Source organism: Dipodomys spectabilis, unplaced genomic scaffold (assembly GCF_019054845.1).
Source record: "Dipodomys spectabilis isolate Male_0828 unplaced genomic scaffold, ASM1905484v1 ptg000125l, whole genome shotgun sequence".
In the NCBI taxonomy this organism is placed as follows: domain Eukaryota; kingdom Metazoa; phylum Chordata; class Mammalia; order Rodentia; family Heteromyidae; genus Dipodomys; species Dipodomys spectabilis.
Genome location: NW_024870802.1, coordinates 876,274 through 890,299, shown reverse-complemented (window position 1 = coordinate 890,299; position 14,026 = coordinate 876,274).

Genomic DNA, 14,026 nt, shown 5'->3' with positions numbered 1-14,026 from the left:
CAAAATGAGGGGCAATGTAATGTGATAGCTACTAATTCAGGACCCCTCCTTACCAAAGTGATTCTTAAGTTTAAAGCCAAAGACAAATATTAAAAGGTTTATATTAATTTAATCTTGTCCAAAGAAACCTCCTTTTCCTTAGGTAAAAAAACAAACAGCAAGATTTATTTTAAAAGCTTCACAGATGCCAAATTACTTTCATAAAGGAAAAGAAAAAAATGCATTTGAGTGGAAATGCCCAGAAACACGTGGATTGCATTTCCCTTAAATTCTCTTGGGTTTGCAAATTAGAAAGAAGGTTCTGGGGTAAAATGCATTTTCTATTTTGTTGAAGTGAGTGTATTTGGGGAACAGTGATGTTTGAGATACTCAGGAAACTGAATATATGTGTGGATACTTGTTTAAGTACTGTTATTTCCAGTACTACATTAAAGTGGCTGATAAGAAAGAGGAAGTGAGCATTTAGCATCTGAAAAGAACCAATTCAAAAAAAAATCATTTTTTCCCCCGCACACAAGAGAAATCGCCCTCTGCTTCCCTCTTTGACCACAATCAATATTTTTTAGGTGATGAAGGCAGGAGGAGGAAAGAGTTTATTCAGTCTTCTGTATGCAACTGGGCTGTGAAAACAGGATGAAGATTTTGCTAAATCTGTCCATTAAGTGACTCTAAGTGCCTTTAAAACATGTCCTAGAGCAGAATGGAGGGCACAAGAAGGAGAAACTGGGAATTAGGGGTAAATTAATACACTTTACTGCCTTGCTGGTGGAAATGTCAGAAAAATAGTAGGACTAGCAGGCAGATAGAACTTCAGATGCTGAACTTAAATCTTTTATTGAGCAGCCCTAAGAGTTGAAAAGTTGTTTGGGTTTTAAGTGGAGTTTTTGTGGAGTGAGAATTTATTTATCTGGCTATCTATCACTATAAATGCAGAGTTTTCCTATAGATATGCTATGTAAGAATTGGGTTAAAACACACAAATCTGAATGAAAGGGAAACTGGGCATATAACATCTGACAGTAATAGCCAACATCAGTAGATATTTACTTTCTAGTTTAATCATTTAATAGAAGAATACTTTGAACATAATACCCAGAGGCATGCAAGTAGAAAAAAAATAATGAAAAAGGGTAAAACCATTTTGACCATATTAGTAAATTTGCATGTGGATTTAAAAAATGTTTAGAGTAGGTTAATCTATTAATATTTAGAGATTACAAGAAGTCATTCATTTTTATATTTGCAAATGACACATATCCATTTGTGTCTGAAAGATGGACTGCTAGAGCCCCCTAGCTGTGGGAAATAATTCTGGTGGGTAAGTAGCTCACCATGAAAACCTACTAGAAAACATGAAAGCAAACAGTATGATCCTTCTTCCCTATTGTCCTACCATTTGGGTTGGTAGTACAGTCAACACAGCAGTGACCATCTATGAACAGCTATCTGGACCTTCCCACCTTGAACTTCTTGATAGGTTAATTATTAGGCTAACATTATTCCTCCTTCCTCTGCTGTTTTGATTGATCTGAATTAGACTGTCTCTCAAATTCAGTGAGTTCATTTAGGGTAAAGGATTCTAGTTCAGTTTTCAGTAACTAGATCTATCTCAGGGACCTGCAATATCCAGAATATGGGGATGAGTTAGAGGATACAGACAAATGTGTTTTACTTGGTTTGTGCAGAGGTTGAAAACCATTCAGCTCGTTGTGCAACTTATATAAACTAGAAGATTCCAGATGAAAATCTGTATTGCATCTGAAAATGCCCAAAGTCTGGGTTTAAGTGCTTTTACAGCACCAATAGGCAAGTGCTAGGTCATAGTCAGTTCATCCATGAGATGTTTGCAATTTTGCCCACTATGGTCTTTCATCACTTCATATTGTATGATGCATCCTAGCACTCTGAATATAATCATATTACCTGATTAGAGTCTATAGGATCTGAGTTTATAATTCCCAATCTAAACCCTGAGTAATTATACTCTTCCTCCTCCTACTTTTCCTCCTTCTACTCCTCCTTTTCTTCTTCTTCTTCTTCTTCTTTTTCTGGCTCCTTCTCCACCTCTTATCTCTTTCCCTCCCCTCCTCCTTGAAATAATAGTAATAATAAAAATAACATCTTGGGATTGAGTACATAGTATGAGTCAGGCATGGACCAAGGGCTTTATATACTTTATCTCAAATCTTCATCCCAAATAGTCAGAACCGTTATTATACTTATTTCAAATAAGGAAGATGAGGTTTATATTCAGATTTAGTAACTCAGTACATATATTGATGAACACCACCCTGAAGCAGGTATTTTACTAAATACTGGAAATGCAGTGCTGGAAAAAACATGGGGCTTCAGTCAAATTTCAGTAGTTACAAAGTGAAAGCATTCATTACTGTGGAGTTGTCAAGTGGCAGGAATTTAATGCAAGCTGTATCAAAATGTGTTCAAATTCTGGAGAATTTGTAGTAATTCTGGAGAACATGTAGTTTCTCCCTCTGCTCCTACCTGGTCCGTTACCCTTCCCCTCTCTATGGTGTGATTTCGTAAGTCTAGTGGGAACCAGACTTACACACTTAAAAAAAAATTAAACAACAGTGGTAGGTAAAAAATGGACCACTTTCGCCCTTTTAATGTAGGGTTCAGCATCCACACCATCCAGCTCCAGGAACTGTGTCATCTTCTGACTTGTTCAGTTGACTTCCCAATCTCCTCTCCCAGAAGCATTGAATCTTCAAAGTTCACCCAAATTGTAGCAAAGTATCTGAATTTTCTTTGTTTTTGAAGCCTGAATGATATTCCATTGTGTGTGTGTGTGTGTGTGTGTGTGTGTACCATCTTTATTTATTTGTCTGTTGATGGACATTTGGGTTGCTTCCACCTTTGCCTACTGTGAACAATGCTGCTATGAATAAAAATGTAACAATATCAGTTCAAGTAAGAATCTAAATTTTTAACAATTATCCAAGTGACTGTGTGGGTCATGGGTGATATATTTTCGTAAATGGTAGCCTTACCGGTCAAGGATCTCGGTAAAATTGACATTCAATCTGTGTTTTTAAGACTGGGTAGGAGTTGACCAGATGAAGGGCATTTATACCAGTGACCACTACAGACTAGCAAAGTAGACTTGGACTTTGACCTGAAATACTGAGATTGTGGAATTGTCCACTGAGATTGTGGACAGTCATCAATGCTAGGATTTATAAATGAGTATTATTGCTTAGTTGAGTGCATAGAACCAGAGTTATCCCCCACAGTATAACCCCTGCTTTCACTGTATTTGATGTTGGTATAATTTGTGGAGGGGAAGGGGAAAACCAAATTGTTTAAATAGGGATACAGGTGGACCCATTGCAACAATGAGATGTACAAGTCGTTATGTCAAAAACAAACTTTACAACTTTGGTGCGCGGGGGGGGGAGGGGGGGAAGGGGTGACGGGGGGGGGGGAGGATTGGGTGGGAGACAGGGGGAGGATGGGAAGGGATGGGAAGGGGAAACAAAGGAGGAGGCTACAATGCTTGATAAGAAATGTACTCATTATCTTGCCCATGTAATTGTAACCCCTCTGTACAGTATTTTCATAATTAAAAAAAAATAGAGTTATTCACTGATCATTCCTCTGGCATTGAGTGCCTTCTAGGTGTCTTGCTAGGTACAAGAAGTAGCGTAGGTCCATTTATCCATTTACTTACAATGAGTCAGGTGCTGTTCCAGGTAGGAGAAAATGATAGAAATTGTTACACTAGATAAATTTAAATACTTCACAAAATCCACATTGGCCAGTTATAATTAACATTTTCCCTCTATGCTGATGCTGAAAATGCTAAAGAACCAGGGAACACTCAACAAACCTATCTGAAGCACCTGAGTTGATGGCATTAATTTTTTCTTGTCTTTAAATGAGGGAATTGTTACCAATGATGATTTCTAAGTTTTTGAGGAATTCTTTATTCTATATTAATCAGTCCTTTTGCTACTCATGATATATTGGCATTGATTTCTTAGTTTCTACATTGACAAATGATTCCCCCATTTACCAGACTTTCCCCATTGCTATAAAGGCTACAGTAATGCATCGAAGAGAAAGCTGTGTTCTCTGAGAGGCAAAATACAGGAAGTCTTTCATGACTAAATCATTTTTACAAGACCTGATTTAGTCAGGCACTGGTGGCTCATGCCTTTAATCATAGCTACTCAGGAGGCTGAGATCTGAGGAGTAGAGTTTGAAGTCAATCCAAGAAGAAAAGCTCATGAGACTTCTATCTCCAGTTAACCAGCAGAATGCCAGAAATGAAACTGTGGCTCAAATAATAAAGTGATAACCTTGAACCAAAAATCTAAGGGGAAAAAAAGCTAAGAGACCAGACCCAGAGTTCAAGCTCCAGTACAGGTGCACATGTGTGCACGCATCACACACACACACATACACACACGAATACATGTGGGCATATGTGCACACACAGTCCTGATTTTAGATAACGTGTGTGGTGGTTTATAATTTGAAATGTTGTGAGTCAGAAATCAAAGTTTCAAGTGCCAAATAGCTGAATGAAATGGAAAAGAACACTTTTCTGAATACCGACATGACTGAACTTCAACAATACTTACCAGTCTATTTTGTGTTATGTTAGTATTTCACCCTGCCGGATTGCAAGTTTCTTGAAGGTAGGAATCATACTTGAGCCATCTTTGATGATTACTAAATAGCTAATCACATTTTGTTCTGGACACTGACACAATAAACTAGAAACCTCATGAAAACACAATGCTAGGAAATAAATATTATTTCTAAACGAGTAATTTGGAAAGACACAAAAGTGAATTAACTTTTATTTAAAGTGGGCACATTTTTGTGCTAGAAAAGGCAACAAAGAGAATGATTTTTAATATGAAAACAAAATAGACCTTCAGAAAGAGCCTTTCTTAGACATGGGTTTTTTTCTGTCCAGAAACGCAACCCACACACGTATCAGGCCAGGCTAAGACTTGTTGAGTGCCTTGCACTGCTTGGAATAAGAGGGCTGTTGGAGCCAGGGGCTCATGCCTGTAGTCCTAATGGCTTAGGAGGCTGAGCTCACAAGGATGACAGTTGAAGCAAGGCAAGCAAGCACACCACCCTGAGTTCAAATTGCAGGATCATCAAAAGTAGAAAAAAGAGAAGCAACACAGCTGAGAGCAAACATATGTATTTTGTCATCTCTGTGTTCCAATAAATCAGATTGATAGCTCACCAGGTCTTTAAACAAGGTAAGGAAAAGCATAGAAAATAAGGGTGAAGAGGAAAATAGAAAGGGAAGTATAGCTCAAGTTTTAGAGATCTATTTCTGTCTATTCCAGAGAGAGGGTGAATTAAACAGTAATCAGTAGAGATCATGGTTTAAAAATTATTTTAATGTCTTTGAAGAATCTTCTGGAATAGCCTTTAAATATATATGTATACTACATATTTATACATGTACAAATACTATACATTTATACATACATATATACACTATATGTTTATATAGATCAGAAATATATGTACACACTATATATGTATATATCTGAAATATATGTACACACTATATAGGTATATATATGTATATATAAAGGCTATTCCAGAAAAAGATAGTGATGCTTGCCTCCTCAGTGGTAGAGTTGCAAGCACATACCACCAGATGCAGCTCTAAAAAATAATTTTTATTTTTATAGGTGATTATTTTAGGGAGAAAAATTCCAAAGCTGTTTATATTGAAGTTCACACATACCTGCTTATCTGCAATCTACTATTTCTGAGAGCAAAAATCATGTCCCATGACATGTCACTGCTCCACTGGTCTTAATAAGGAGTTCAAGAAAATGTTTGAATCTGTTTATTTTTACAGATTGTTAGCAGCCGATATCCCAGGCCTCTTTTTCCTACTGTCCAGTGATTCTGTTTTTTGACCCAGATTTAACTCTACTACTTACATTTTGAGAAACTTCCATCCAGGTCAAATTTTTTGTAATTTATGGGTTGTTGTATTAACAAGATAAAGGAAGAATATAAGAAGTCAAGAGGGGCTGGGAAGGAGGCTCAGTGATAGAGTGCTTGCCTTGCATGCATGAGGCCCTGGGTTCAATTCCTCAGTGCCACATAAGAAAAAAGCTAGAAGTGGAGCTGTGGCTCAAGTGGTAGAGCGCTAGCCTTGAGCTAAAGAGCTGAGGGACAGTGCCCAGGCCCAGAGTTCAGGCCCCATGACCAGATCCCCCCCCCCCCCAAAAAAAAGAAGTCAAGAAAAACACCTTGAGAAGGCAGCGGGGAGAAATTTTCAAGTCCTTCTGTTACTCTGTGAAAACAAAAATAAAAAACACTGTAAAATCCTCTTGGCTGACATACTATAACTTAAAGCATGTTGTTTCTGGAGAGTATGCTTATAAATTTGAAACCTGACAGGGGTTCACAGTATATGTCAACAAATCCAAATCCAGTGTATAGCGTTCATTTCAGCTTGTTCTGAACTGTGTCTTATGGAACCAGGAACAAAGCCGGAATTACAACTTCTGTCCACCATGTGATGTCATCTCATATACAGTCCTGATAGATGATTGGTTCCTACTGCTTTACTTTTTAAGTTTGGAAATAGTCAACAAAGCAGAATGCTCATAGGCAGCAATCTCTTCACAATGATACCTAGTTTCTGTAAGGACAGGACTTGAGGAACCATCTCCATCATCAGAACACTGCGCTCTGGAGAAACTCCACACCATGGCCAGCATCTGGTCTCAGCACTTGGTTCACTAGGAATGCGTGGGATGGGAGGTAATGATACTCTACAGAACATCACATTGTATAGAATTAGAAGAGATTTCTAATCCATAAATCAAGCCATTGTTCATGTGAAGTGATTGCCCAGCGTAACTGTGGTTAATTACTCAGCTTCTTTTCTGCTTATATGGTGCTGAGGAATTGAACTCGGGGTCTCATGTATGTAAGGCAAGCATTATACCCCTGAGCCACCTTCCCAGCCCCTATTTGTGTTATTATAAATAACAAAAAGACAGAAGACAGGTCTGGGAAAGGATGGTAGGCAGCTAGGAATGGCTTCGCCTACTTCTCAATTTGTACTAAGCTACAGCCAGAATAGAGCTGTTAGCCAGCTGTCATTTTTTGTCTCTGCTTCCTGTCAAATGAACAGATTGGACCTGCTGATCTCTGAGGTCTCTTTTAGCTCCAAATAATCCTCTCCTATTCTCTGAGTCCACTTGCTTAGTCTTCCAAAGTCTCTGACTCTGTCTCTGTCTGTCTGTCTGTCTCCCTCTTACCTCTCTCTTTTTCTCTCCACCCTCCCCCCCCCCCCCCCCAGCTCTTCTGTACTTGTCTTCCTCTCCATATGGCATTTCCTTGGTGATCTCATCTGTTCTCATGACTTCTGCTTTCCCTCTCTGTGGCTGACTCCCAAGTCTCTGTCTTAGCTCCGTCCTCTCTCCCAAGGTCCAGACACACATTTCCAGCTGTCAGCTGGACTCTCCTAAATCTTACACCGGAAGTTGTGAGTCAACAGGTCACTTCCCACTATCCTTCATCACCCAGGCTTAGCCTCTATCCCTGTCTCTTGTATTCCTAGTGAGCTAATTGTTGGGATTTGATGAGTTTCTCTTCCAGGTCTGCCTGATTTCTTTATTTCCTTCTGTTCTCACTGCCCTATCCCTACCAGCCTCCCTCCCACTGCCTTCTTTCTCTGTCCTCCTTCAGTCTGCCAGAGACCTCACTTCTGTGATAAACACACTGAATTCTACCCAGGATCCTTTCTCTCCTCCCAAGAACATTCAGTGGTTTCCCAGAGTCTACAGAGGAAAGGCCAAGTCCTGTTTGGCTCCAACTTGCATTTTCCAGTCATATCTTCTACTTCTTCATGAACGTATATACATACATATATATACGTATATATATATATATATATACACACACACACACACACATATACATATATATATATATATATATATATACACACACACACATATACATATTCTATCTATTCTTTCTTTTGGCATCTTCTCTTTCCTTTAATGTTTTATCTTTGCCCATATCTCAAGATCCAACCCAAATCCCCATTTCTTTATGAAGTCTAGAATTTCCTGGGCAGATATCAACTTTCTGTCTTATAAAAATGTATTGCACTTTACGCATCTCTTCAGCACTCTGGTCCTTCCACATTATCTTGATGAGGCATACACTTGCTTTAATAATCCTTCCATGGTAGAAGCTCAGAGCTTCAGGGGCCACATCTTTCATCTTTCCAACCCTCTGTCCCCTGCAGTTCTATCACATCATCATATGAGCTTGATAAAAGGACAAGCACAAAATGCTTTGATGGAAACTTGTTAAACTGCCACACCCTACAAAATAACAGACTTGTCCATTTAAGCAAATAAAAGAACAAGGTCTAGAGTACCCTTCTCTCTCGTGGACTGTGATGAATCACTCTGAAGTGTGCTTCTTGCAGGCAGCAGTCTTGTAGGGATAAGCTTGCCCAAACACCTTAAACCTTTTCTTCCTTTCAATAATCACAAAATTCCTCATTCTCTATGCTTCCTCTTTCAAAGAAGCTTCCAGAACTCTTATGAAGTAACTCTTTGCTTTTTTTTTTTTTTATTCCTTTGGGTATGCTGAATTCGGACTTTCTTTATAAAGGCTCTTTATAGTAAACATCTATTTCAAACTTGTAGGGGAAAAAGATGTTACAAATACTATTTCTAGTGCTTATGCATGAGCTAGTACATTTAGACAAGGCAGAGAAAGGCTTTGCAAATAACTACAGGCTGCTCTTCAGATGAAAAACTTAAAATACTAGTAAGATTCACTAATGGTTGGGCTAAGTTTCCATGCTGTATTTGGATCTGGGCTAAGACCAAACATCAGAACGAGTTATGAAGACAAATAAAGACCAGGGTCAGCAGGGATCATTCATTCTTAATCTCACAGTAAAGAGAACATTTTTTGAAAGACAGATATCTGCTCATTTGTCCTTGGACTAACAAACTGATCATGGAATTTTAATTTAATATTACAGCATATGTTGCCTTTCTGAATTTAAAAATTCATGACAACTCCAAAACCTTTTTGAGTTCAGCAGAATGGTCTCACAAAAAGTAAGGTCATCATTAGGAGTATTTATAATAAATTTACAATTTCTGAAAAAAATTGAATCAATATATACAATTAATATTGCAAATAAATGTCAAAATGATATACTTCCCACCATATAAACGAACCCTGTTTCACACATAAATGTGCTTTGTGGCAGTGGTTCAAGATCCTTTTTCTTCAACAGTAAGCAGATTGAATGAAATAAAAAATGATGTGCCAGGACTTAAAGGTACAAATGGTACAAATTTCAAGATATTGATTGCTGACTATGCTTACAGACATCAAACAATACTTTTTCAGGCAGCTATAATAGTCCACTTCAATGGAGATGTGATAAATTACAGGAAAATTGAAAATGTAGGGATGATTTGACTGGCCCATCATCATTTTAAATTATTAAGGTTTGAGTTCTTTCTCTTAAGGTTATATAAAAAACACCAATGCAAAATAAATGAAATCTCATTAACTTCATACTTTTCTTACCTAGCACCTTTATTGTAGCTTGAAAAGTAGCGAGATGTTTACTCAGAATATAAACTCACTTTAATGTTAGCAAAAGTGCACATTTGGGTAGAATCCATACACAGTGACATCCTTTAATGGAAATCCTAGCAGGACAAAGCAATCACTCTTAAGGGACTCAGAATGTATTTATGTATGTCAGGAGTAACTTCTGATTTATGGGTGAGACATGAAAGTGTGAATCTGAGCTCTCTCAACCTGCCAAGTCCTTTAAAATCATCGTTAGGTAATATTTTCCCCAAAGTAATGGTCAAGTATAGCATCAAAATTAAGTCAATGGTCCTGCATCATTGCACTTGAAATGCTCTTTCCCTAGCCTGAAAAATGGGAAGCAGATTTATGGATTAGCAAAATCTATGAGTTGGAATTCTTTCAGTTGCAAGTGATAGAACCCAAATTCAAACCAGCTTAAGCCAAAAAGGTAATTTATTGTTGTCTGTTATTGGAAAGTTCAAGTCAGGCTGGATCCAGGAGTTTAGATGATGTAATCAGGAATGTATCTGTTTCATTGTCTCCCAGCTGTATTTCCTTAATGATGGATTCATTCCCAAACTGGCTGTTACCAACGTGAAACGGCCCTGGGCTGCTGGGAACTGGGGCAGGCTTGGAGGAAACTTAGCCAAGCATTCACAACCAAAGTTAGCTGGTGAAACATCCTTACAGTTATCATTGTACTGAACTGTGCACTATGGCCCAGGATATTGCTTGGAACCTCTTTTGTTACAAAAAACTGATATGTGCCCCAAAACCTCAATGGCTCAGGTTATAGTGCTCCATGATTGTACATTTAGAATTTCAAAAAGCAGCAGCCTATGTTTCTCTCATTCTCTTTCTCCCCATGTTACTCTTAATCCATACCAAATTTCAAAGCTGTACACCTTCTGATTCTATTTGGGTAACTCCCCACCCTGGCCACTAACAATGCTCAGTAGATAGAACGTTCTGATGGGCCTGGGACATAGTCTACTCCCATGGGATTTGGAATATCTCTTGATGGACAGCTTCATCAATTACATGAACAATGGGGTATAGGAAGCAGTCCCCGGAAAGAATTGTTTTACCACATGGAAACAAGAAACAGATTGTACTCAACTACTGAAAGTTCTGAGCAGGGTCAGGGTTGGTTGTTCCATGCCATTTTTTCCCTTGGAATCCAGCTTTCTGATTTAGCTGAGAGCCAGAAAGCCAATTGAAACAAGTCAAATCTGGATCCCCTCCCTAGGCTCTAGCAGAAAAGGAAGGCTTGTTTCTGACTGCTGCGGTGCCATGGGTTCCCTTCTCATCCCAAATGTGTTGCTCCAGCCTGTCCAGGTTTCCACACAGGAAGGACCCCTGAGCGACTGAGCTGTGGAGCAGTGAACTTGGCAATTATTTCAAGAAATGAGGAGAAGAAATGTACTTTGTCTTTCACTTTGGCTAAGGAGATGAAGGTGCCCTTTCTGGTACAAACATGGTCAAATAAAAATCTGAACTGAGCATCTTTTGAGGGTCAAGCATTATAAGGTCATATAGAATTTAATTAATTAATTAATTATTTTTTTGCCTTTAGGATGTTCACAATTCTTAGGGGATCCAAAGAAAACAAATAGCCAACTATGTGTAGTACCATGTGGTAAGTATCAACAATGATATGACAGTGTTAAAAGGACAACGAGGAGGGAGGATTAATTGCTATAAATAGAATGAGCAGTGATAGGAAAGAGGCATAGAGGGGAAGTCAGTATAGGTTTTTATGGGGGGGTGGGTAACAACATCTGACCTAAAGCTGAGAAAGAGTATAACTTAGGGGAGACTAGCATTTCAGGCAGAGTAAGCAGTAATAGGAGGGAAAGGGGAAATCAATGCATTACTCCTTAATAGAAGTAGCTGGCCAAGTTTCCAAGGCCCACATAAGAGGGAGGATTGAAGCAATTATTGAGAAAATTGTCTCAATCTTTCCTTTTCTCCTGGCTATGGAAATCTGGCCACTGCTGCACTTTTGTAAGAGAAAGAGTCTTAATTCCAGAGACCACACAATGTTAAGTGATGGAAACATTATTATTTAGGCAGAACAGAGCACAACCACAGCACCTGAATTCAACTAAACAAAACTATCTTTTATAAGAAAGGAAACAGAAGGCTTTCTCCTTTTTCCTCTCTTGCATTCAGTCCACTCTTTCCTTTGATTATCATTTTTTGAGGCAGAGAGGGAAATGTTTTACTTTAGAAAATCCATTCAGAAAAAATCATATAAGTACAGATGCCTTTGTTGCCTTCTGAGAGCTTAATAAATTCGTGTGGTAAAATGATGGGAATTAATTCAGATACTTTTTCAAGAACTTACCAATATCAAAATAAAAATCAAATGCACCTCCAGAAATTGATTCCTATGCCCTCTTTTCCATTATCCTGTCTCCCCAAATGTCTCAGTAGTTTGTTGACATTCAATACTTCCTTTGAAGATTAAATAGCATTAAATTTTTGCCTTACAACAAGAGGGATTATAAATTTATGTGAAAACAAGATGGGTAGGTATGCATAAAGGAAAATAAACTCTGACTTAAAGTCCACAAAATGCACTAAAATGACAAAAACTGGATAATCTTCCATTTGAATTTTAACAACATGGTACACTATTTGATTTTAAACAAAATCATGCCTTTCAGCCTCAGTTTCTAGATTTTGGTAGTGACAGTCTCTACAGCCTAGAATAGTTTTAAGAATTAAGAAGAATATTCCATACAAAAAGGTCAACACAGTGATGAGGACATGGTATTATTTAGAAATCAGCAGAGGAAAGGAAGTAGAACAAATTGTTCCAGTGTTGGTACTAAGCACAATGCAGACATTATATCAGGATTGTAAACCAGTACTATCTACCTCATCTGTTTGTTCTTTCATCAAAGGTTGACATTAACATAATTTAGGGATTGTTATTATGACATTGATCCATGCTAGATACCACCAGATGGTCAAGGGATGACCTTTAGTGATTTTGACCATTTTTTTGGTGGAAAGGAAAAAGAAGGAAATGGAATCCCACTCTCTGGAAACCCTGGCCATTTGGCATCACAAGAGTTTGATTGTAAAGAAAAATAGAGGAAGTCCTACTATGATGTTACCATTGAGCCCCAAAGGCTATGACATAAGCCATTCTTCTACCCTAGGGCAGAATTTCTTCTGTTATCTGAAAGTATACTTCAGATACAACACACCACTTTGTAGGCATTAAATCTTCAAATTTGCTAATGCTCGACATTTGCCTTGAGCTACACATTCTCTTTATAAGAGAAGTTTCTTACTAAAGCATAGAGTTGTATCAGTGGATTCGCTATTGCTCCAGAAGTGACCATAATGTTCCCTTTATGTTACACTTAAGAAGTACACATAATTTAGTGCTGCATGCCTTCAAAATATATCTGCCTATTGGGCTCTTGACTTTGGAACTGATTTCTTACAAAGGCGCAAATCATTCTTCAATGGAAGAATTTATGTGGAAACAAATTATGACAGGATTTCTGGACATTTACATAGTACATAGACTTTTTTGTGACCCGTTTTTATAATTAACTATTTTGAACTGTTAGTACATTTGTTAACTTCATACACAAAGAATAATGTAGGATGACATAGGTTACCCGGTATGTAAAATGAAAATAAGCACTTGGAAGGAAGTGCTGTGGGCTGTACACAGGCAGAATTCTCCATGATTTTGTTCATAGACTGAATATTTAAGCTCACTTATGAAAGATATGCATACCAAATATATATGTTGACTATTATTTATTGAAGAAGCTGATCAGTTACAAAATATAGGCCCTATGGTCATCTCTCTTTTGGAATGATGATTTAGTACAAAAAGGATAGCCCATTTCGAGAAAGAGCAACATGAAGTTGGAATAACAGGATTAAGTCACACATAAGAAATAATATTTAATCAGAAAATTATAATAGACATGTTAGGTTTTGCAGAATCAGAGAAACAGAGGCTTCACAAAATAGGTAAAAATAATGATTCCTATTTCATAATTAAATACTGATATCCTAGATTAGATTTGTCCATGACATTCTAATGGTCTTTGGCTATGTCTACCCTGAGTATTTTTCTTCCTTCTAAAAAGTGACATTGAAGGAAGTTTTTTAAATGAAGATGTGGTATGCTTTAAGTATTCTCAGGTTGGAAAAAATGACAATCAAAAGTAGGAGATTTTGAGACTAGAATCAATCTGTCACTTTGCAAACTAGAGCCTCAGTAAAATAATGTCCTACAAACATATTCTAGTCCCACTGGTAGCAGTTTACTAACATAGATGAGAATTACAACGTTTGGAGCTGCTGGTTTAGAGAGGTGTTGAATGGCCTGTGACCAAGGCTTCCATAGCTGCCTGAACAAAAATTTATACCAGAATTTGAA